General features: G+C 38.0%; 1 long non-coding RNA gene across 1 annotated transcript in view; it reads right to left on the reverse strand.

The window, feature by feature from the left end:
* Positions 1 to 793: 793 nt before the first annotated feature.
* LOC149135844 (uncharacterized) overlaps positions 794 to 22,897 on the reverse strand; it is a 303,123-nt gene continuing 281,019 nt past the window's right edge. Inside the window, exons 3-4 of the long non-coding RNA XR_016242038.1 lie at positions 22,543 to 22,677; positions 794 to 1,788 (exon numbers count right to left, since the gene is read on the reverse strand). This is a non-coding gene — a long non-coding RNA (uncharacterized LOC149135844). The remainder of the gene's footprint in view (positions 1,789 to 22,542; positions 22,678 to 22,897) is intronic.

Here is a 22,897-nt window from a genome sequence, read left to right on the forward strand (position 1 = left end):
CTTGTTCCATTCAGTGGATTACAGTCACTCTGTCACATCACCTTGTTGAACAAATTGACCCAAGTATTTTTTAAAGTCTGTATTTAATCCTCTGCCGACGTTTTTGTTGAACCGCTAAGTTACGGGGACATACAAACCAACATCGGTTCTCATGTACTGGGGGCCAAACACACAGTCATACATACATGCATATGTATGTATAGATATATATATATGGGAGAATGTGTGTATATATATATATATATATATATATATATATATATATATATATATATATATATAATTTTTCAAAAAATCTAAATTAGATTGCTTAAGGATCGTTCTCCTTGTTTATATATCCAAAGTTTTAAATTTATACATTTAATAAAGAGATTTGACACCGATGTTTAATCTATATCCATGTATTAATCCAATGTAAACATTTCTGTGTACAACTATATTTAAGCATTAAATATAAGTCAAATATATCAGTTGTCATACACGTCATCAGGAATAATTTTCTTTAGAACAAAAAAACCATATATATATATATATATATATATATATATATATATATACATATATATATATATATATATATATTTCTATATACATGGGTTGGACAAAACAATGGAAGCACCTAGCATCATAGCATCATAATTTTCAAATATCTATAAAACCGTCAAAAGCATGTTTATTTTTATGTTTTTATTTATTTATTATTAGTGTTGCTTAATATATTTTGCTAAAATTGCTGTTTCTTTTCAGATATTATTAGAAAAAGGTAATTAAAATTCATTAAACTTACAGATCTATCGGACGTTCGAAGAGGTATGGCAGGGGCTGGCGTAATCAAAACAACGGAAACGTCTGGTATATCAAGAAGTACTGTCTATGACAGCGTTCAAAGAATCTTTGGTGTTATGGGCGAATTCATTTACCTCTCTCTCAACAACATTCCACATGTAATAGTCCAACGGATTGAGATCTGGGGAATTAGGAGGCCAAATGTTAGGGGTAATGTGATCATGAAAATTTTCAGCCATCCATTCCTATGTTACTAGAACCATGTGTGATAGTGCAGAGTCTTACTGAAACATATATGGCCTTCCATTGGATACACTGTCTATTCAGGGCTTAACAATTATTTCTAGGACATCAATGTAGGCAACAGAGTTAACTCTAAGGCCTTGTGAAAAGAAGTAAGGAGGCGCTGCATGTTCTTCATTGCTGACAACACTTAAATCAATGACAGTTGCAGGAAATTCTGTATGCATAACACTTGGAACTTCAGAAGGGTCTGCACATAACCATCTGTCATTTCTTCTGCTAACGTTTTGATCTTGGTGAAAGTTTTTCTCGTTTGAGAAAAGCCAAATCAAATCTTTTTCTGCTAGTTTGTTTAAGAGCCTTTTACATCTGAAGTAGTGAGTTTCTTTTGCTTTTTCTGACAAATTGACCTTTCCTCATCATATAAAAATTATATCTGATGTCTTCGTGGACAACATTTCTGACTGTTCCTTCCGACACATGGAGATCTTTTGCAATTGACCTCATGAAATTTCTGGGATTATTGAACTTGCTGGATAAATTCAGGTGTTCTAATTATTTAGAACGCTGTTTATGCTTTGATACTGGTGATACATTTCCATCTTCAGTCTCTAGTTCCTTACAAACTTTGTAGACGAAAGATCTGGTGACTTTTAAAAACCGAGATATTTCTAAATCGCTATGCTCAGCCTTTATAACCACAATAACAGCATGCCTCTTCATTTCTTGAGTAAGCTGAGGGTCTGCTAGTATTATTTTCTGAAACAAAGATTATACACAGTTAGCAAAAAATGCAGCAATGACCCCAAAAAGGTATGTTCTCAAATACCTAACGCACCCTGTATTTAATACTGGTTTCAAGTTTTGTCAAAAAGCCAGCACGTTCGAGGAGGGGTAAGTCAGTTGATTACATTGATCCAATTGTTCAACTCCGGATGGATGAAAGGTAATGTCGACCCCGGCAGAATTTGAACTCAAAATGTAAAGACAGAAGAAATGCCGGTCAGCATTTTCTCCGGCGTGCTAACGATTCTGCCAGCTCACCCATCTCATGGCTGTATTTAATATTCTTTTCTACTCTAGGCACAAGGCCCGAAATTTTGGGAGAGGGGACCAGTCGATTAGATCGACCCGAGTACCCAACTGGTATTTAATTTATCGACCCCGAAAGCATGAAAGGCAAAGTCGACCTCAGCAGAATTTGAACTCAGAACGTTTTTTACCAGCTCGCCGTCTTATCTGTATTTAATATTATTAGCAAAAGACATTGTGTCTTGCAATACTGAATTATCTTAATCATATATTAAAGGATTTGCTTCTGAGAAAGATTGTCCTGATTACGAAGTTAGAAAACTTGGATTATAACTTTCTCATTTATTAGAAACGCTTCATGCAGAATTTTCGAGAGAAACTTTGGACAGAAAGACGAGTATCAGTGTTGGTTTGCCTGATAAGTGAGATCGCACCCAGTGAGGCGTGTATCAGGAAGTAATTGACAAAGTTGAAAGATTATTTAATATATTAGAAACTTCACATGAAGATCTAATTGCAGTTTTCTCCTAGTAGACCAATTCCCATGAAAATATGTTTTATATGTAGATAATTAATGTGTATTAATATAGATGTAATACTGTATATACGTTCTTTCAAGAGAGATAGAGATAAATAAGTGACGAGATAAAAAGTGATGATGAAACTGAAGAAGACATAAATTCGCAGGATTTTTGTTTTGCAATGTGAGAAACTGTTGAGAAAGATACTGATGTCAAATTTTATGACAAAGCCTGCAAGTTCGGGGTAATGATGAAGTCGATTACATCGACTTTAATGTTCAACTGTCACTTATCTTATTCATCCCGAAATGATGAGAGAAACAGTTGACCTCGGTGGAATTTGAACTCAAAATGCGAGAAACAGACGAAACACCGCTAAGCAATTTAACAGTTCTGTCAGCTCGGGGAAATATATTACTTATGATAGAGCAAAGGGACTGTATTTACCTCTCGTAACAGTTAATAATGCATTATTGATTGATATAGCAGCCTGTCCATTAAAAAAAAAAAGATAAAAAAGGAGAAGGGAAAAAAAGGAAGCTATACGTATAACACAGCGCTACGGATGTACTAGCACACACGTGATTAAGACATGGCCGACCTTACACACTTCTCATGAGGAATTCCGAAAGGGGTTTCGTGAGATCACTCATGGGACGCTTCCGGGGGAAAAAAAGCAGAAATGTTGTTGGAAAACCGATTATAGCAGCGACTCTATTAATTCCTCAGGATATCTGAAGACATTTTTATTCCGAAATATCATATCAGACTATGAATGATTAAATTACAACAGTTATTATAGTCCATTATTTGTATTATAGTGCATTGTCGTGTCATTCAAAACATTTTATTCTTTAATTTCTAATAATATTTAATTACAAAAATATGATGGGATTTTTTTTAAATCATGGAATTTCTATGATGACCCAACCGATTAAAACAGGAATCAAAGGGGTTCATGGGCAAAAAATGGCTGAGACCCACTGCTTTAGATTCTTAGAACTACCACCATTAATAACTTCTGAGTTTAGCACAACGTGACCCAAAATTGTAGAGAGTGGAGTGTATCAGACTGAAGGCTCCATAACCTCTTATTACACAGGAGCCTTTGTATTTAAGTGTCCCTCTTCCTGGCTTTTGAAAGAACCATCTCCTCAATTTTATTTATTATGAACAAAGGCGGTGCTCCAGCATGGCCGTAGTCAAATGACTGAAACAAGTAAAAGTGTAAAGATGTTTTCCCGGTTTGATTTCCCAACTGAAAGATATAAGGAAACGAAAAATAATATGTAACTGATCGATGAAAGCATTTTACGCTATAGCCCTTTAAATCTTTGAAAACAACTTAGGGACCTAAAGATGTTACTTATTTTATCGCCCATGGCAGGTCAAAATAGCTGTCTTTGCACCAAAATAATAATAATCATCGTTATCATCATCATCATCATCATCATCATCATCATCATCATCATCATCATTGTCATCGTCATCAAATTATTATTGTTATTGTTGTTTATCAATTTATCAATGGAACTGAACGTGTTTTAGAAGCCCCACGAGTTTCTGCCGTGTTTTCTTTTTTAGACGTTTGTTTTTGCTGAATTTAGTAATCTACTTTGTATCTTAGTTGAGCAGAGTTGCAATGGACAGATCAATCGTTACTTACACTGCAGAGCTCAGTTTTAAAAGAAAGAAAGATTTTCGAAATATATGCAAAATTTCCAAAATGGCCTCATCTTTGACGACTGACCAGCAAATGAGATCGATGCCGGATTCTGAGGGTGACGCCGTCTTTTGCAGTCATCTCCTAACACACGATACAGAGCTAGTAATGAATAAATATTAGCAGCAGTATCAATAGAAGCTACAGTAACAACAACTATAACAACAACATAAGCACAAACAACAACAACAGCAGCAGCAGAAACGATGGCAGGTCAAACGATGGCAGGGCGGCGAGCTGGCAGAGTGGTTAGCACACCGGGCCAAATGCTTAGCAGTATTTTGTCTGCCGCTACGTTCTGAGTTCAAGTTCCGCCAAGGTCGACTTTGCCTTTTATCCTTTCGGAATCGATAAATTAAGTACCAGTTACGCACTGGGGTCGATGTAATCGACTTAATCCCTTTGTCTGTCCTTGTTTGTTCCCTCTATGTTTAGCCCCTTGTGGGTAATAAAGAAATAAGAAACGATGGCATGTCAAACAAAAATCTCCCAAAATTACAACCTGTGTACAACCTGTGTGGTTGTTTATCGCAGAAAAAAATGCAAATCATCTTCTCTTTGTGACATATGTTCAGATAATAATTTTGTAGGAGATACCACAAGTTCGGATACATCCGAGTTGTTTTCCACTCGCTAACTCTAGGCCAGTAGTACTCCGCCCTCTCACAAATCTGAAGATTTTACGCAGATGCCAATTTACCTGGGGCGGTGGGTGACCCGAGAAAAATGTCTAACACTCCATTAGAACCAAACTTCTGGTGGGTGGTAAAATATGTGGTCTGTGAAGATGCTAGAATATTGTTAGAAATACAAAACAAGAAAAAAAAATACGAAAGGAAAATTGGGCTGGTATAAAAATCACTGACCTAACAGTGGAGGGTAGAAGGCCCCGATGCTAAACTGTGGAAATACAAATCACCTCCAGGTTTTCTGCGTCCAAGAACAGAAAATGGCCCAACACCGCAATATCACCACTAATAAAACAGCAGCAATAACACGCGGCTATAGTAACTATAGCAGCACACAATAGCAGCAATATTGATTGAAGTGCCAGTTACATGGCTGGAAGACACAGATACAGTAGCAACAACATCACTATTACCGAAAGTGGAGGCCACAAGAAAAACAAAAGATGATCCACCAAAGCCAAAGGCAGCAACATTACTAACAGTTAACTGGATTTCCCGAATGTACCAATGTGATCATAGGTACATCGCAACGAGTATCTAGATCATATCTAGATGGATTGTTCTATAGGCTAGTAGATGAGGATAACGTCATTTGTCCACAATTTGAAATCGTCGGCTACACAAACTTCTAATTTATGATAAGTACGGTCGACATAGATAGGGTTCGCTCGCAGGGACCCTGTTACTGAAAGCTGAACGCGTCGATCACGGCGGGCCAAGTCTATACAGACTAGATTAGCAAATCAGTTAAGTGGGCGTTGACGAGGGCTGCAGTCAGCAGCTGATGGTGGTTTGGCCTGAAAAGGGCAGTAAGGTAGAATTTGCAAAGTTTAGAAAGGTTTTATAGACAGGAAAAGCTAGAATGGTGGGAGGATCGGTTAAACAGTTATAATAGGCTTTTAGGAAAGGTGTAGCAATCCATGAGCTCGTAGCGAGATTGGCTCCCTAGCAATTCTTCAGCACAAAACACGATGGCAACATTTTCAGAGCTAAGGTGAGACATGAGGGGGCACGAGGGGGCACGAGGGGGCGAAAAACCGTTTGATGCACCCAAATAACAACAACACTGCGTGGCCACAAAGCAACAATTCTGTCTTTGGTGGACTGCAATGGGTGCATGTTACTTGAACCAAAGCAGATATGTTCACCTTTTCAACTGCACTTTGCTCGACGATTCGATGAGTGGAGGGCCGGAAAGTAGAATGGATTACAGTGCCTAACTTAGTGATATATTGCAGCCCTCAGCTGGCGTTACCAAAAGCCGCTAACAGTCGGGGGAATACGAGAAATAACGGTTGGTTGCCTGGATGGTGGCTGGGCAAATCACCTGGTTTGGATCGTTTGTGATGTTTACTTTTATATGCCACTTGTTTTGTGACCTCTTGGTAGATATCTACCGGAACTGGCAGTAGAACAGGAGAATTTCAAGTTATGTGTGTCGAGGAGCGGTGGTGCGGCTTAAAAAACATCTTCAAAAGGCATGAGGTGGTCACATTGATAATTTTCCGTCTATAACTCTGTTAAACGAAGATTTCAAAATTTAGGATAAGATGTTAGCAAAATGTTTGCTGAGTCGCACAAATGTGCCATCCTGAATCTATCCACAATAATTTCCATCCCATAATATCGAGGATGGATAAGAAACTTGGCATGAGTTTGGTTCTGTTCACTTTAATTCAATCGAAATCTTTTGACGAGATCGGCTACCAATTCTTGGCGACAGTTCTCAAGACAGCCGGTTTTGTTTCTGTCATCCGTAGTCGTAGTGGCATATGTACCTTGTTTATGGTAAATAAGCACCTATCAGAATTATTCCCTACCGTACACTCAGTCTGTGAATACATATTAATAAAGACAGAGTAAACCAGAACGCGACCGTGCAAACGTATCGTTGTCGTTGTTTAATCCCCAACAGAAACTTGACTGAAATGGCCATTGTCATGATAACCTGTCTCATTTTCATACAAACACAATATATCTAAGCAATATTACTCAATTTCTTTTTGCTCTTAAAGCGGTGTGATGTAATTCGAGAGAAATTTAGTTGCTATTTCTAGGTGTTCAAGTGATTTCGGAGAGGCTTTTTATTTGACTCCTGAACATGAGGATCAAATATAGAGGCAAAAATAGTTTGGAGTGGGTAGATTGTTGGGACTAAGTCAAACTTGCTTGCTAATGGAGACAGGATCAATGTATTTTTCAATACAACCTCGTTTCCATAGCAGTTGATAATGGGAAGCAAATAATCTATGAAATTAATCACACCAGTTGTTGTTGTTGTTGTTAATATTGTTGTTATTGTTGTCGCTGCTGCTACCGCTGCTTAGTACCAGCTCTGTCCTGAGGGATATATTTTCAAAGAACTTTCTACATAATCGCACATTATGCCTCTGAGGTCGACTTTATTTTTCAATGAAAAAAAAGCACCAGGTGGCAGTGGGGTCGATATAATCGACTTTCCCCTCACCCCTAGTTTTTACCAAAAGTGAGAAAGAATAGTTTTGCTGTGCAGTCTTAAGGATTCATCTTTTAAGCTTTTTATTTATTCATTTATTTATTTATTTATTTTTAGATGAGATTTTGTGAAATGAGATAATTTTGGCTGCTGTTTCTACCAGTCTGATCGATCACCTAAGAGTCTCTCTCGCAGACTCATATCATATTTTAAATTTATCTTTGATAGACCAGTATTTTCCACCGTCTGGTGTTATTATAGACTGGCGACATGACAAACTACAGCTGTATTAGATGGGACTGAGATACACTAGTGCTGTGTTAGACCACTGCTATAATGGCCTGGTGCTATATTACAAGTTTCTCGGATTTTAATATTTTACTTTGTTACACTGTGCTGTCCTATATAGCGGGAGATTTATCTTATGTTTGCTTTACATCCATGAAACCGAAACTAGGCAACGGCTCACAAAGGCTAATTATCAGCTTAGTTGATATCGCAAAACACTAAACTAATCGGCAGTGATCAATATCTCATCGGCATCAAATAGTAAGCAGAGCTGAAGATTTCATATGGAAATCTCAACAAGGATTTATTAATTGAAGCAAAACACACATACACACGTATGCACACACACACACATACACACACAGGCACGCACACGCACACGCACACGCACACGCACACGCACACGCGCACACACACATTGCTGGATTTTCCATCGCTTATTACAAATTTCCACTATTGCTTTCCTTTCAGCTCTTCTCTATTTTTCCCTGCTTATATTATTAATTAAAACTTCATCGTACTATCCTACATGAAATCTACAATTCAGTTAAGCTTACTAAGTGATGCAAGTATGATATTGACTGTCAATAATTAGTTCATGCATACATACAAACATACATACATACATACATATTCTATATGTGTATATACATCCAATACATATAAGCACACATAGATAGATAGATAGATAGATAGATAGATAAATAGATAGATAGATAGATAGATAGATAGATAGATAGATAGATAGATGATGGATGGATGGCGGGATGGACGGACGGATGGATGGATGGACAAATAGATAGATAGATAGATAGATAGATAGATAGATAGATAGTCAGACGGACAGACAGGCAGACAAACGGGCGAATAGCCAGTCGACGGTCAGACACATTGACAGGCAGATTTGTGAGTGTGTGTGTGTATGCGTGTGTGTGTGTGTGTGTGTGTGTGTGTGTGTGTGTGTGTGTGTGTGTGTGTGTGTGTGTGTGTGTGTTAATTCAAAAGGAGCTTTTCAGCAATGGAAGTAGCAAAAAATATTTTTTTCTATTTCTGGAAAGGAAGCTCTACGTGTTCGGACATGTCAATAACGACTTGGTCAGTTTCATCCGAGAATTTCTTCTGTCGCAAATTTCTCTCGACCTGGATGACCAAGTTGTCAATATTGAGCTTTAGAAAAAAAAAACAAAAAAAAAACGTTATAGAGAAAACCCAATGCAAACCGCATGAAAATTAGAAAAACAGTTCAGTTGAATTCACGCTTCGCTCATAAAACGCCTTCATGAGAAATGTCTAGACTTGGTCAGTAGGTTTTTTTCATCCTCTGACTGCTTCTCAACTTAATCAAAGAGTTGCCTTCTAGTCTTAATTGAAGAGGAGACATGTTGCCTATCATCATGAAGTATTAAATCAAAATGAAACTTTTAATGTTGAGCTATATTGTCATCAATTGATACATTGCTCAAAATCTTACAGGAATAGGGCCTGCCATTGGTAAATCATAATGCAGACCACTTATTGTCCAAGTCACCTCGTTTTCGTCGGCGCCCAGAGCGTCTCTGAGAACTTCATCGCATTTATCCACCATTAATCCTTTATAAATGTCTAAACCGGAACATCCACCAATCGCATTGCCTCACTGGTAGAGGGCAGTGAGTGCCTGGCGACATTCTAGGTGCCAGGCGCTCAGTCTCGGTCTTTTCTTCACCAGGACTGCAGTTTTGTCATGGAAACGAATTGCAAAAAGTGGAGCCTTGCAAATGGTGACCACGCACGCTCACCGTCCAGAAATTGTTGCAGGCGGCGTAACCTAAAAGTGTGTCTGCGCATTAGGAGCCATGCCATACCTAATCTGCCACCCAGAGAATGCTGGAAACAGACTGACAGACTGACCATTGGAATGCGTCCCTTCCACAAGAAACATCTTGAACACGTTAGAAATACCCTACAATCTAGGCGCATTGCAAAAGTCGGCTTTACTTAGAACTGCACGCATGTTGCGTAAAATGCTGTCTGTCTGAAGGCCTTGTGATATGACAGACAGTACAAAACCCCGTAGACACAATATCTTCAATCAACAACATCACGATATTGAATATTGTGCGACGTCTTCAATAATAATAATAATAATAATAATAATAATATCTTCAAATTTTTCCACAAGGCAGCAATTTTAGGGTAGTGTTCAGCTGGTACTTATTTTATCGACCCCGAAACGATGACTGGTAAAGTCGACCTCGGCGGAATTATCTTACTATAATGGGCGTAATGTCCGTCAGTCTGTCCGTTCCATCTTCACGGTCAAACAGCTGAACCAATGGTCACGATATTTAGCGATAAAAAAATGTGAAAAAGTATGATTATTTAATGGATATTGAGTTTTGTATTAATAAATCACCTTTGATTGTTTTTATTAAAATTCCGGCGACGAGGATTAACTCAGGATGTCCACCTCACCCCGTACAGTTCGTGAATTTAGTGGGCTTAGATTTACGAGACTATCCCTTTATTTCCCATCGTAGATGGGTTGATTCCTCAAGATTCCCCTCGCACATTCACAGCAAACAAGGCACAGGGCCAGACTTTAGATTGTGTAGGTGTATTTTTACCCACTCCGATGTTTACACACAGCCAGTTATACGTAGCTATGAGTAGAACAACAGACTCCAGTAATTTGAAAATTAGTGTCTACCAAACAGAAAATATCATCTACAAAGAACTTTTGTAATCATATTGATATTATCGAAAGGAATATGATTTAAATTAGGAAATTTATGAACTTTGAATGTATAAGAGTATAAACAAGCGTAAAATAGTGTAAACTACTAAAATAAAAGCTATAAAAGCTAATAAACCGGATATTATTATAAAAGATCAGACAAAGAAGATGTGTTTATTAATTGACATAAGTATTCCCTGCGATCATAATATAGCAGCGAAAGAATTTGACAAGATCGGTAAATATAAAGACTTGCTAATAGAAATTGAAAAAATGTGGCACCTCAAGGCGACTACCATACCAGTGATTGTGGGATCTCTAGGTATGATAAAAAAGGTACTGAAGCCTATTTGAAAATGATACCAGGCTTACCATCCCTACAGGAAGTGCAAAAAATCATGTTACCTGGAACGACTCATGTACTGAGAAGAGCATTATCGCTGTGAAAACAACATCCATTCATGAATTTATTTATTTATTTATTTATATATTTATTTATATATACATATTTTACCTGTGAATTTGCATGTGCAAACTGGGAATGCATACAATGCATATAATGATTTTCTCTGCCCTATGTGTACAGAAAACACTCGGCGAGAAATGGAAGAAAATTTGAAGAAGGCAGAAAAAAAAATAACATAATAATAATAATAATAATAATACTAATATTTTGTTGCAAATCCAGAGATAACAGGTGAGCTCTTGGCATTACCGACTAGTATCCAGCATATCAAAAAACATCAGTAAGAAGCTATCCACGAGAATGCATGACGATTTAGAAAAATATTTTTGTTCAAGATGGTTCCAACAATAAAGAATTAGAAGCTCATCTTAACCACCGGCGAACAACAACATCCCATGCATACATACATACATACATACATACATAAAGGAGCACTCAGTCGGTTACGTCGACGAGGGTCCCAGCTGACACAATCAACAGAACAGTTTGCTCGTGAAATTAACGTGCAAGTGACTGAGCATTCCACAGACACGTGTACCCCTAACGTAGTTCTCAGGGAGATTCAGCGTGACATAGAGTATGACAAGGCTGGTCCTTTGAAATACAGATACAACTCATTTTTGCCAGCTGAGTGGACTGGAGCAACGTGAAATAAAGTGCCTTGCTCAAGGACACAACGCGTCGCCGGGAACTGAACTCACAATCTTACAATCGCGAGCCGAATGCCCTAACCACTAAGCCACGCACCTTCGCCATACATATATATATGTATACATACTCCAGATTACAAGTTCAGGTTTATACCTGTAATTATTGGGGTCCTAGGTTATGTAACATACCGCCTAAATACAGCTCTTGAAAAATTACGCTTCTAAAAACCAGAAATGAGAAAGCTGATTCGAAGACTACAGATCGAAGTTATCATTGGAACTGTATAAATCGGTGAAACTTTCCAGAAGTCTATCATTTAAGTATATATGAGCATGTCTAGATATGTAGCTATATGCATGAAAATACATACATAAAACAAAACATGCAAATCTGCATATATACACTACATGCATACAGAAATACCCTATCGATGTTTTTGAAATTTGAATGAAGCAGTCTTAGATCTAGGTTAGAAACCGGCTCTTTCTCTATTGGCAAGAAATCTTGAAATTAAACTGAATAATGACATTCATACATACATATTATATATATGTATATATACATGCATACACACACACACACACACACACACACACACACACACACACACACACACACACACACACACATATATATATATATATATATATATATATATATATATATATACATATATATATGTAGGTATGTACATATATGTATGGATATATGCATATGTTTATATATTATTTATATCATTATACATATATATATATATATATATATATATATATATATATATATGTATGTATGCATATATCCATGTGTGCACGTATGTATATATTTACAATGGAAAAGTGTTACAGGCTTCTATTGAACCTTTCATGGAGAGCAGTTTTTCTCACCTGTTGCTAATCGATATATGAGTTAGAATATCTTCATTGCCATTAAGAGAAAATTAACGTAATTTTTTTCTTTACAAAGGATACTGACTCTCTTTCAAACATTCGTTTACATTAACAACTCTTAAAAACCAATAATGAACCTTAATCAGACAAATTATCCAATTGTAATAGTTAATATTTAATATTTAACCCATGGTCAATCTCTTTCAGTTGATCTACGATTTAATCTGGCTTACATAATCACGATACACTGTGATTCCGGATTAATTGGATTACTTCAGTTCCACACCCTGCTAGTTGTTTTTTGTTGTTGATGTTGTTGTAGATTAGGCCATGGTCAGCCTTATAAGAGCAAATGATAACGCGATAGTCCTGAATTTACCCCTTATCTTGACATATTGTAAATAGGTCTGTCGTCCAAATGTGCCCTTCCAATAAGACGGAAGCGTGTGATTTAAGTGGGATTTGTCAGTTATTCCTGGCAAGCCGTGCGACTACACACAAACTTCCTTCTTGGTTCGTTGCTATTGTTCTTGTTGCTGTTCATGATGATGACTGTAGTGATGCTGGCAATGCAGCTACTGTTCGTCGTGAGTAGAAAAGCGGTTAAATTCTACTCAAATCTGTTGGAGCAAATTTGAGATGAGATTTAGCTGCTATTTCTAGCATATCAAGTGACGATGCAAATCTCTCCCATTGGACTATTGATGGCATCGTCTTTTATTTTTAGATGGTTTAGTCTTAGGTCTAACTTGATAGAACACACTTCATGGTCTAACTTGTTAGTCTTAGGTCTAACTTGATAGAACACACTACGTCATCAGCTTCTTGATAATTATGTAACTGATTGGCACTCTGTCGGTAACGAAACTCTAGTTTATCCGATCAACGGAACAACCTACTCGTGAAATTAACGTGCAAGTTGCTTGCAAAGTGGCTGAGCACTCAATGGCCACATCTACTCTAAACGTAAGTCTCATAGAGATTCGACGTGACACAGAATGTGACAAAACTTGAAGGTGGCGAGCTGGCAGAAACGTTAGCACGCCGGGCGAAATGCATAGCGGTATTTTGTCTGCCGTTACGTTCTGAGTTCAAATTCCGCCCAGGTCGACTTTTCTTTTCATCCATTCGGGGTCGATTAAATAAGTACCAGTTACGCACTGGGGTCTATATAATCGACTTAATCCGTTTGTCTGTCCTCGTTTGTCCCCTCTATATGTAGCCCCTTGTGGGCAATGAAGAAATGAGAATGTGACAAAACTGGACCTTTGAATTAGATGCAACTCATTTTTGCCAGCGTAACTGACTGGAGCAACGTAAAATGAAATGTCTTGCTTATGGACACGATGCACCACCGGGAAACGAACTCACAGCCTTACGATCGGGAGTCGAATATCCTAACCACTTAGCCACACGCCTTCACTAATATTTATCTATAAACTCCCAGCCCTAGTATCTACTGCTCAACAAGATCCCACCCTGGGTTTCCGCTTTGTAGGCGCTTGCTAAATTATTCCGTTTTTCTCCACCTTTTACGTATTCGTTTACTTATTTTATTGGTAATTATTGTGACGAGAAGCATATCAAATACTTCTGGTAAATTTTTCATATCTAACAAAACCCCAGCCAGATTGTAGAGTGTAGCACGTTTCAAATTTTTTTCAAAACCACAAAACCTAAACTTTTTTCCGACACAATCAAGATTCAAGTTAATTCATAATAAAATTCGAAGGAGGAACGCTAGAGAATGAGAGAGGAAAGTGAGAAAATCACGAGAAGGAGCATACATTAAATACTAAAATACTAGCGCTCCGAATACTACTAGGCCTTAAAGTGATGACGTCGTTACTATGGCGACAAAACACGGTATCGGAGCAATAACAGAATAGTAACGAAGATAACGACCACAAGAATAAAAACAATAGCAGCATCACTGCCATCAGCAAAAGAAAGAAATATAATTGAACTTCAGCAACAACAGCAACAATAATTGTGTGAAGATTTTACGAACTCGACTGTTCTTTTCAAAAAGTCAAGTCCTCGCGCTGAGACACTCCATAATTCATATACATGACACAGAACGCCTCTAACCAACCTATTCAGGAAAAAGGAACTCTCACGTTAATACGAAACGATTTCTACAACGATTTGGTACTATTTTAGCCTGTGTTGTCCATAAGGGCAGCGACTCGTTTCTCGACGGAATGCACACTAAGAGTACAGTTTGTTTTGTCATCATACCGAAGGTCTTGCTCGGTCCAGATCAAACAGAAGGAAGCGGAGGAAATGCCAGACACTTGTAGCGTCGCAGTTTGACAGTAGAAGGTCAACATGCTGCTTGTGTGTTGCTGAAAATTACTTAAGAGATTTTTTTCGTCAGGAAAACACCGCAACCCTCACAGCAATAATAACCGCATCTGCGAAAAGCTGCGAAAAGACAAGAACGACAGTAGCAGTAACAGTACCAACATCAACAAATGTAACAGTTGCTGTGGAGCAGCGGTATCAAAACTAGCCACGACAGCGAGAGCAACAGAGCTAAAAACTACCACCTAGGTAAATTTCCAACCTAGTTCCTACTCTCTTCGCTCTCTTTCCCTCTCCTTTATATGTAATCACACTCACAGTCTCTCACTAACTCACACCTCCACCCAGAACTGTATTTAATCTTTTTGAGTGGGAACTTTAACTTGCAAGGAGGTGGCATCTAAGCAAATATAAAATATAAGGCAATAATTGTTTTTTAAATAGCTTCATTCTCTCTTGACGAATCGCACAATCACCAAAACCACATCCACAACCAGTGGCGAATATCGTTTGCCAGAAGACTAAGGGGGCCCACCCGCAACAACAAGGGGGCCTACCCGCAACTACAATGCTATCATTTAATTTTTTTGTTCAAACTATTCTTTCCAACTGTCTACGAACACAGCCAGGCTGAAATCATGCATTCTTCCAGGAGTGAATAAAAAATTCTCAAACTCGAGGAGATGGGCCCCTTAGATACTAGCATGGGACCCCATATATGGATTCTAATCGCAGAGAGGCTCACTTGCCATCGGGCAAGTTGGCAACCTGGCCAGTCTGCCACTGTCCACAACAATCACAGATAAATCCGCAACAACTTACCACCAACATCAGTAACATCCAACTCAACCAAAAGAAAATACATAGGTTTCGTATGATGTGTTACCATTACAATGGAGATGTAACCTGATTGTTTGTAACAGTGGAGTAGACAACGCTTTAGGTAGCTAAGGATTAAGGGTGGATTAGCCAAGGGAAAAATTAGATCCACCCTATGAGAATAAATTAGGCAGAATATTCAGTCGATTAAATTTTTATGACAAGGCTTTGAAGCTATATTCGATTTGAAGCTATAGTTGAAGATCACAACCTCTAAAAAAGCATGATGACCATCATTAACAATCAAAGACCAGCCGAGGAGAATTGGGGTATTGAGAAAATAAAACTCAATCCCAAAGTATTCTTTTCATTTGCAAAATAAACATAAAGTCCCTGTTTCCACTGTTGGTCCCCTGGTTGACGAGAACAACACTCTACATGATGATACAAAATCCATGTGCGAGATACTACAGAGATAATACTGCTCTGTCTTCAGTAACGCTAATGCGGTTGATCTGGCAAGTATCAGTGACGTAAAACCTCAACTAACCATCTCTGACATAACTTTTGGTGCTGATGATATCCCAACAGAAATAAATAACATCAAGCACAACTCAGCAATAGGTCCCGATAGGTTCCCGGACACTGTTCTGAAGATATGTCCACATAAAATTGCACCCCCTATAATTGAATTCTGGGGAACTCACTTGACGCAGACTATATTCCTGATCATTTTCTTTTCCAGGTTGTCTTTCCTGATTTCAAAAAGGGAAACAAATCTCTTGCAGCGAAGTACCGTCCGATTTCCCTCACCTCTCATATCATTAAAGTATTTGAGAGGGTGGTGAGATTGCGAATAACTCACTTCCTCGAAGACAACAATCTGCTGAACCCCAACCGGCATGGTCTCCGTGATGGCAGGGACTGCCTTGTGCAGTTTCTGCATCATTTTGATGACATCTTGAAAGCTTCGGGAGAGGGTTCTAACACTGACGTCATACACCTTGATTTCAGCAAGGCCTTTGACTGAGTGGACCACAAAATCCTGACGAAGAAACTGTTCAGCATTGGAGTCCGTTGAAAGCTGCTGCTGTGGATAAATTGTTTCCTGACAAACAGAACCCAGCATGTTGTTGTTGAGGGAATCTGATCAACCTCAGCCAAAGTAAGTATTGGTGTCCCACAGGGTACTGTGTTGGGCCCAATCATCTTCACTATCTACATCAATGACATAATAGATGTCATGAAACACTGTACATTGAAAATCTTTGCAGATGATTCCAAGCTCCAGAAGGCCATAATCGGTATGGGAGACCGAACATGCCTTCAGTCGGATCTGGATGCTATTGTCCAGTGGGGGGAAAAGAACAATATGCTTCTAAATGAAGATAAGTTTAATTTGATCCGCTTTGGAAAAGAGGATACTCTGAAACTATCATATGCTCTTCCCTAGTGTCATCCAACAACACTTGAGACCTCGAAGTAATTGTTGATAACAATCAAGGTGGGGCTCCCACGTAAAAAAGCAAGGTTGACTTGGCCCGCAAGTTGTGCTCCTGAATTCTGAGAACTCGCTGGTCTAGAGATGCCCATACATCATCCTTCTCTACTCTACTTATGCCCGACCCCACCTTGAACACTGTTTCCCACTGTGATCTCCCCACACCAAGCAAAGGTCAATAACAAGAAAGATAGAAGGCATGAGAGGCATTGAACACTGGGGTCGACTAAAAAACTTAATCTCTACTTCCCCCAACGCCGCCGTGAGCGCTACATCATTTGTGTGATGTGGAAAATATTCCATCAATATTGCACAAACGATGTTGGCATCAATTTTAAAATCCACCCAAGACTTGGCCCCTGCGCTAACGGCCCACTACAAAAATCGAACTCAAAACACAACTACTTTACCCCAACCTGTCCAGCTCTCTTTAATATTATACCAAAATACATCAAAATGGAGACAGATCCCATAAAATTCAAAATGTTCTCTGGACAAATTTCTCCAAAAAATCCCGGACCAACCTCCTACACCCGGGTATGTCTCCAACAATAATAACTCTTTGCTAGAGTGGGCCATGTTGTCCCATATATGATTGAGGTGTCAACCACGATCTAAAAGACTTCACCAGGTGGCGCTATTAAGGTACAATTAGCCTGGGCTTATACTGGCCGAAATCTATCTAAGTTACGGTTGATGGCGTGCGATCGAACTCAGAATTAAGGTAGTGCGAGGAAAATATCTTAGATAAACGGTCACGTTTTCATCTGCCTGACACGATCAATGATAAATGTTGTTGTTTGGTATTCATAGAAACCATAGAAGCCATGTTAAGAGTGTTTACAAGAGCAATGAAAGCGTTTAAATCATTTAGAAAACAGACTCCTCTGTGTACATGTTTATGAAATAGGGCGTTTAATTGTCAATAAATGATGACATCGGACACTTTTATCTGTTTATAATGACAATTATAAAACTATCATTTGGTTATACAATACGTGTGCATACATGTATGAGCATGTGTGTGTGTGTCCGAGCGCGCGTGCGTGCGGAGGCTCGTATGGTATATGGGGAAAGGAAAATTTGAGTTATAAAATTCCATAAAATTCCGTGCTATGTATATATGTACATTAACACACGCTCATATGTGTACATAAGCACAGCCATACACTCATACATACGTGTGTATGTACGCGCGTGTGTGTATGCATGTATATGTATCTATATGTGTGTGTGTATGTATGTATGTAACTACATAATGTATACATGTAGGCGCAGGAGTGGATGTGTGGTAAGTAGCTTGCTTACCAACCAAATGGTTCTCGGTTCAGTCCCACTGCATAGCACCTTGGGAAAGTGTCTTCTACTATAGCCTTGGGCCGATTGAAGCCTTGTGAGTGGATTTGGTAGACGGAAACTGAGACAAGACCATCATATATATATATATATATATATATATATATATATATATATATATATATATATATATATATATATATATATATATATATGTATGTATATGTGTATGTGTGTGTATATGTTTGTGTGTTAGTGTTTGTCCCCACCAACATCGCTTGACAACCGATGCTGATGTGTTTACATGCCCGTAACCTAGCGGTTCGGCAAAAGAGGCCGATAGGATAAGTACTAAGCTTACAAAGAATACATCCTGGGGTCGATTTGCTCGACTAAATGCGGTGCTACGGCATGGCCACAGTCAAAATGACTGAAACAAGTAAAAGAGTAAAAGAGTAAAAGAGTATATTCTTAAGGTCAGCATTTACTCACTCGCGACCACTTCTAGGCTTTGTCACTAACTCAGTTGTTAACCAAATTAGATGATGGCTACAATTTTAGATTGGTCACTTCCTGTGCTACATTTTCAGCAACAAAGTTTTAAAATTGCTTCGGTAGAAAAAAAATTGCAGTAAAATATGTGACTTCAAAAACGGGAGAGTAACGTCTGAAATGGACTTTGAGTCCAAATATCTTTGCTTTTTTAAAGAAATCCATATTTTATTTTAGCTTATATGATAGATCTTGGGGAGAGGAATCTATCCATGTTACTTATATGCAAAAATATTCAGTAGAAAAAAGTGCTGAGGTGAAGACTGGCGAAAAGAATGAAGATTAACGCCTGGAATCGACTTTGACTCCAAATATTATTCATATTTCTAAAGAAAACTGTATTTAATTTCAACTTTTCTGACAGATCTCCACTAGAGGAATCCGATGATGCCAATTATAAAAAAGAATATTTTTTAATAAGACTACTGGGACCAAATGTGCCGAACAAAATGGTAACGTCTAAAATCAAATTCAAAACATATATTTGTGTTCCCTCTCATATGAGGGAACTCATCAAGACGAGTGTCGTAGTGCTAATCTTTTCAAAAAATATTCTAGTGACCGCTGGAGGTCAAGCAGGAAAGCAAAACGAAAAAGAGATCTAACGAGAGTGATCTCCCTCGACCTTCTCGAACATTCTAAAAGCTTCCAATTAACTTCCGGATGACGTGGAAGTCAGAGACTTCCACGTCAGGGACTTCCACGTCAGGGACTTCCGGTTCATCCCTTATATAAAGGAACGCATTTCTACTTTCGCGCCGCTCTTCCTGTCGGTTCCTAGACATGAACTGAGTCACGCCACTCGCATACACACCAACACGCGCGGATGTTCTCCTCATTTGCTTTGAGACATGTGGTTACAAAATATGTTTATGTGATGTTACAAACCTTTTCCTTCAATAAACCTTATATGTTAACGCATTACATCCAGTAATAAATATGTTATGACTTATTACGAACGTCTTACAAATTTTTAATTTCTTGTCGTTTTACGTAACAAGATGGTGACCCCACTTTCTCGCGTGCAATCATAAAAATTATAGGATATCACTTACTGATATCACTGTAAAATAATGACCCCGACTTGATCTAACGAGAGTAATCTCCCCTTTCCGTTTTGCTTTCTTGCTTGACCACCAGGGTTCACTACAATATCATTCGCATACGATACTGTTTGAATAATATTCTTAAGGTCAACATTTACTCACTCACGACCACTTCTAAGCTTTGTCACTAACTCAGTTTTAAACGAAATTAGATGATATTTACATTTTCTAGATTGGTCACATCATAAGCTGCATTTAGAAAATTGATTCAGTAGAAAAGAATTTTGAGTAAAATATGTGAGGTCAGAAGCATGAGTATAACGCTTGAAATCGACTTTGAGTTCAATTCTATTTTTTTAAGAAATCTATATTTTATTTTAGTTTCTATGATAGATCTCGACCACTGGAATCTATTCATGTTAGTCATATGCAAAAATATCCAGTTGAAAAAAAAGTACTGACGCTAATTATATATATTTATATATTAAAAAAAAATTAAATAAAAAATTTACTGGGGCCAAATGTGCCGAAAACAGAAATAACGCCTAAAAGCGAATCAAAAACTCAAATATTTTGTTTTTGTGTAAAACTTTTGTTTTCTTTTAGCTTCTATGATAGAACTCTTGAAGATGAGTGTCGTGGTGCTAATCTTTTTTAAAAATATTCAAAACGAAGAAAAGTTATTATATAAGCTAAATGTACCGAAAGTACGTAAAGCAAATTTCGAGTAATATTATTACTTATTACAGTACTAGGACGACGAACTGACAGAGTCGTTAACATGCAGGGTGAAAGCTTCGCGGTATTTCATTTGTCAGTACATTCTGAGTTCAAATTCCATCAAGATCGTCTTTGGCATTTCTCTTCTCGGTACTCGATAAAATGAGTATCAGCTGATCAGTGAGGCTAATGTAATCAACTTCCCTCCCCTCTGGATTTGATGGCCTTCTGCCAAAATTGGAAACCAATATTGCAAAATGTTTGATTCAACTGAAGTATCTTGCAAAAGATCTACCTCATATTCATAGAATAAATTATATTCTTTTCTGCTCTAGGTACAAGGCTCGAAATTTTTGGGGGGAGGGAGCCTGTCGATTAGATTGACCCCACTACGCAACTGGTACTTAATTGGTCGACCCCGAAAGGATGAAAGGCAAAGTCGACCTCGGCGGAATTTGAACTCAGAACGTAACGGCAGACGAAATACCGCTAAGCATTTCGCCCGCCGTGCTAACGATTCTGCCAGCTCGCCTCCTTGTAGATTACACTGCATTGTAATAAATCTCATTTACACACGGTTGTGTGTGAATAATATTCTTAAGGTCAAATTTTACTCACTCGCGACCACTTCTACGCTTTGTCACTAATTCAAGAAGTGGTTTTAGAGCCAAGTTTTGACTGCTATCTCTAGCATGGTGATATCTCTTAGATACCTTTAATCATAATTGGATGAGTTAACTTTTGTGTTACCTGTAATATGTAACAACCATGAAGTGTTGAGTATTTTAAAGTTTGTGGGAGTTTTAAAGTGTTGCAGTTGAAGTGAAGGAGTGTGTTTTAGAGATTGAGGTATTCGACTTAAGATCTTAAAGTGGGGAGTTTGAATCCTGGCAGAGCGTCGAGCCCTTGAGTAAAACACTTTCTTTCACGTTGCTCCAGTCCGCTCAACAGGTAAAGTACCTGTAATTCAAAAGATTAGTCTTGTTATATTCTGTGTGACGCTGAATCCCCCATGAGGACTACGTTAAGGGTACACGTGTCTGTGGAGTGCTAAGCCACTTGCACGTTAATTTCACGAGCAGGTTGTTCCGTAGATCGGATCAACGGGAACCCTCGTCGTCGTAACCGACGGAGTACTAAATTTTTGAAGGTTTTTTTTTTTTTGCAGTTAACATGTGCAACGTTGTGAGATAGCTGTTAAGAACAACAGTAGCATGTGTCTGTATGTAGATGTATGTGTGTCCGTATTGTTGATATTTTGTTTGTCGTTTTTCTTATCGTTGTAGTAGATACGTGATTTATGTACATTTTAAATGCCCGCTTTGTTGTAATAGGTTCTGTCTTAATCTATGAGTCATTTTTATTTCTGTTAAGGTTATGTTTCATAGATTAGGGCCACATAAATGTCTAACGTGATTCCATAATCCTTTAATTCTATAAAGGTCATTTAGGCCGTTAATATTGTATCTGTAAACAAGGCGGCGAATTGATAGAATCGTTATCACGCCACGCAAAACGCTTACTGCTCTTTCGTCTGTCTGAGTTCAAATTCCACCGAGGATAGACTTCAGCGTTTCATCATTTCGAGGTCGAGGAAATAAGTACTAGTTGACGACTGGCGTCGATGTATTCCCTTTACCCAAACTTGCTGGCCTTACTAGTGAATGCAAAGCTTTGTATCTTTCAAATGCATTCTGTGCAATTCTATTACGTTGGAGCTGACCAAATGTAACAGTAGTTCTTCTCGTTTTCAATTTTAGTTCTTATTCTAATTGTTTTTGTTACAAAGTACATTATAATAATGTGAAGTTTGATTGTGCTTTTACATTTTGAAAAATACTTACCTTTTACATATTTTAGAGTCTGTTTGGTACCGTGTTGTGGGTTCTCTGATGACGTTTGCACGTGTTGGGTAAAATAATTCCTCGAACACACATCTTTCAACCGGTATTTGATCAGTAACCATCTCGTTTTCCTTTCTGGTAAGTGAAGTAAAATTCAGAGGTGTTTATTTTCTCAAGCAGAATTTGCAGCAGTTACTCAGAGGTTTTGCAAGCTCTTCTAAATAAAGTTAAAACCTCTTCATTAAGGGGAATAGTTGGAATCTCAATTACTTTTGCTTCTGCTGAATAAGGTTACAAATCTTTGTACATAATACGTGTGCACTTAACTTACCCAAACGAATCTTACATTTGTTTA

This window comes from Octopus bimaculoides, chromosome 5 (assembly GCF_046866305.1).
Source record: "Octopus bimaculoides isolate indiv1 chromosome 5, ASM4686630v1, whole genome shotgun sequence".
Lineage (NCBI taxonomy): Eukaryota > Metazoa > Mollusca > Cephalopoda > Octopoda > Octopodidae > Octopus > Octopus bimaculoides.